Source organism: Haplochromis burtoni, unplaced genomic scaffold (assembly GCF_018398535.1).
Source record: "Haplochromis burtoni strain Fernald_Lab_line unplaced genomic scaffold, NCSU_Asbu1 Contig_236, whole genome shotgun sequence".
Lineage (NCBI taxonomy): Eukaryota > Metazoa > Chordata > Actinopteri > Cichliformes > Cichlidae > Haplochromis > Haplochromis burtoni.
The window spans coordinates 70,287-74,167 of record NW_024582597.1 but is presented as its reverse complement, the minus strand read 5'-3'; the positions used below and the strand labels follow the sequence as shown (position 1 = coordinate 74,167).

General features: G+C 40.9%; 1 pseudogene; it reads right to left on the bottom strand.

Annotated features, from left to right (window-relative positions):
- Positions 1–1,161: 1,161 nt before the first annotated feature.
- LOC121815527 lies at positions 1,162–3,416 on the bottom strand (annotated as a pseudogene).
- Between the last annotated feature and the right edge of the window lie 465 nt (positions 3,417–3,881).

The window sequence follows — 3,881 nt, the reverse complement described above, 5'->3', positions numbered from 1 at the left end:
CAGCAGTATGACGTGTGTTTCAGCTCAGACACGCTCAAGAGTGACGTAGTAGTTTTCCCAGGCCCTTTTCCACCTGTAGATGGAGAACTGATCAGTATTAACGGAGGAGACACTTTTACCAGGACTCAGACTTTGCCTAACAAAGAGAAGGTAAGAAAGTATTAAATTTCGTATTCACTGCTGCACTTCTTTGTTTGGAAATCTTAAAAGCCTAATGTAATTTATCTTCATCTCGTAGTTTTTATCATCTTTATCAATACATTTACACACTTCTTAGCTGTGACTAAAATAATACAAATGCGAAGAAATCACTGTTGCTGAGTTTACAGCACTACAGGATCTTCTCCAACGCTGTGTTGTTGTTCTCTTTTCTGTTGTAACGTGAATTATTCATGGCAGATTCGCATTATCACTCATTTGCCGCTCTCCGTGGTGCTCAACGTATGTGTCCTTGTCGGGTTCACGTGCACGGTTATGGATGTGTTTTGGCATATTTAGTAGACGTTAAACAACGTATCACAACATCGATAACGTGTTTAAACATACCCCTATATATTTAACATTTGTGCTCACTTCTCTCTTTACTTTAAACAAACAAGTGTATTTGCCCAATTATTTTTTTTAATTTAGCATTTAAAATATCACATACCTTAACATCTTTCCATAATAAAATGTTAATTGTAATCATCCGTTTAACTGATGAACTATTATTTCTAACCTTTAATCTAGTGATTTATATTACCCTTTTTAAACACTAAGAATATACAGTGCACCATTGTCCGCTGGTTTTGCTGACGTGTAATGTAGTTAGAGCAAGTGACCACGTAGGGACGGTACAGACCGTCACATTTAGACGTTCTGGTCGATGACTTCGGGCCCCTCCCATCCTACGTTCAGCAAATGATGCATTTGTGTGCTTTGTTACAAAGAGAGCTCGGAAGAGAACGAACGGTGGTCTTTATTTGAGAAGATAGAGAAGATTGCTTTGGAATAATTATACATTCATTTCCATTTATTGGTTGCTGTGACATATTATCTGGAGTATTGTGCCTTCGCCTGCTTTGTAAATATGCTTTTACCGCATAGAAGAAGCTTTCTGTGGATTAATCTGTTATTCGTGCTGCTGGATTGTTATTGGGAAACGGTTTCTGGGCAGCTCTCTTACTCCGTCTCAGAGGAGGTGAATCTGGGGACTGTTGTCGGAAATGTGTGGCATCTGACTGCTATTAAAGTGATGAGGCTGAGCAGAAAGATGACGGACACCGACACAATGGCGATCAGCAGATACAGGTTCAAATCCGAGAAGCTGTCCTCCTTTACAGGCACATGTCTGAACTGAGTCTGGATTTCAGCCGTGCTTTCAACCACCACCACATCAATAGACACAGTAGCTGACAGGGAGGGTTCTCCGTTATCAGAGACCAAGACCACCAAGGGGTGAGTTTTGAGGTCATTGTCACTCATTCTCCTCCTAGTCCTGATCTCCCCGGTGCTGGTTCCGATCCTGAACAGTTGTTTCCTTTGGGCTCAGACAGGTGATAAGAAAGCAGCGCATTGTATCCAGAGTCTGCGTCTACAGCCCTGATCTTTGCCACAAAGTATCCCGCTTCAGCAGAATAGGGGATGCTCTCACTGTTAACGGAGCCGTGCTCAGAATATGGCGCGAGAATCGTGGGACTGTTGTCATTTTCATCCAGGATTAAAACGTTGACAGTGACGTTGCTGCTGAGTGGAGGAACACCAGAGTCTGTGGCCTGAACTTTAAAGTGGAACTTTTTAACTCCTCGTAGTTAAAAGACTGCAGGCTGATTATATCTCCTGTCTCTGAGTTGATTTTTAATAATGTAGATAGTGGCACTGAGTCACTGTTGCTTTGTAAAAAAGAGTAACTCACCTGACTATTTTGATCAATGTCTGCATCAGCTGCTGTCACTGTTTTAATAACTGCTCCTACTGGACTGTTTTCTTTCACGTAGATGTTGATCACACTTTCTGAAAACTGAGGTTTGTTGTCATTTACATCTGACACATGAACAGTTATAACACTCGTGCTGGAGAGTGGTGGGCTGCCCTCATCAGTAGCAGTGATGCTGATGTTGTACTGAGGTGCAGTCTCTCGGTCAAGAGGACCGTCCACAACTAATGAATATGAATTCTTATAATTTGACTCCAATTTAAAAGGAACATTATTAGAAATTTTACATGTCACCATCCCATTTTTACCTCCATCTTTATCAAATACTGAAACAAGAGCAATGGCTGTGCCAACTGATGCATCCTCTTTAACAGTGTTCAACAGTGATGTGACTGAAATTTCAGGTGCGTTGTCATTAACGTCTAATACTTCAACCAGTAATTTAGCATGTGAACTCATAGGCGAGGAAGCTCCATCACTGGCTTGTACTCGAAGTTCAAAAGCATTATTTTCTTCAAAATCAATATTCCTTGTACTCGTTACAGTTCCTGTTCGTTTATTTATAGAAAACAAATTCGTTTTTTTCCCCTGACTGACTTCACTGAATAAATAAATCACTTTTCCATTCTGTCCTTCATCTAAATCAGTGGCATCCAGTGTAATTATTGATGTGCCTATTTTAACATTTTCGTAGACCCTGGCTTTATACAACCGTTGGCTGAAAATCGGAGGATTGTCATTAATATCTAACACATTGATTATTATAGTCATGCTTCCAGATTTAGCAGGTGTTCCTCCATCGATGGCAGTCAGTGTGAGCTTAATCACAGACTGTTTTTCTCTGTCTAAAACTCTCTGAAGCACCAACTCAGGAGTCACACCCTCTTCTTTATGTGTAGTCAATGAAAAATGTTCATTATGACTCAGCTTGTAGGTATTTACGGAATTTTTTCCCACGTCTGCATCGTGTGCTTGATGCAGAGGAAATTTAATTCCTTCCGCTGTGTTCTCAGAAATGTCGATTTCTTGTGACGTGCTTTCAAATGAAGGGGAATTATCATTCACATCTAAAATAATAATTTCAACACGATACAGTTTCAGTGGGTTATTAATAACAGCTTCTACACTGAGTGAGCATTTGGGCTCATCACCGCAAAGCTCTTCTCGATCTATTCTCTCGTTAACATAGAGGGCTCCAGTTTTTAGATTTACCTCGAAATATTTCCTCTTTGATCCAGCAACGATCTGAAACATGCGGGGCTCCAAATCCTGGACATTGATGCTCAGATCTTTCGCGACATTTCCGACAACAGTCCCCAGATTCACCTCCTCTGAGACGGAGTAAGAGAGCTGCCCAGAAACCGTTTCCCAGATAACAATCCAGCAGCACGAAGACGAGATATATCCACACACAGATCGATCTGCTCGGTCCAGTCATAATTATGTTCAAGGAGAAAAAGCATAAAAATTGACACGGTGTGTAACGGCATAAATAGAAAAAAATCAAAGGCGCCCACGTTTATTCTGACACATTTCCTATAAACATAATCAGTGTTCAGTCCCGTTCTCGTTCGCCCTCTAAATCTCTTTGTCTGAATCGCCTGAGAGACATCATCATCCTCTGAATCTGGGAGGAGCACCGAGACCCTACAGAGAGAATTTAAATGTGATGGTCTACAATGTCCCCGTGTGGACAATCGGAAGGACTGCACTCAACTTCCAACATGTCATTACACTTTAGTTCTACAGCAGTTTAGATGCCAGTCCTACTGCTTTTACGCTGAAACATTCACCACATTCACCAACATTGTGACCGCATGTCATTCCACTCATTTTTCAGGAAGGTCTTTTCACACTAAAGCTAACTAAAGAAAACTGCTGAGCGATTTTCCTGCACTAAAGAGCTTCGAAATTCGAAGACAATTTCCGACACAAAAAAAATCGATAAACGTTTGGTTTTATCTCT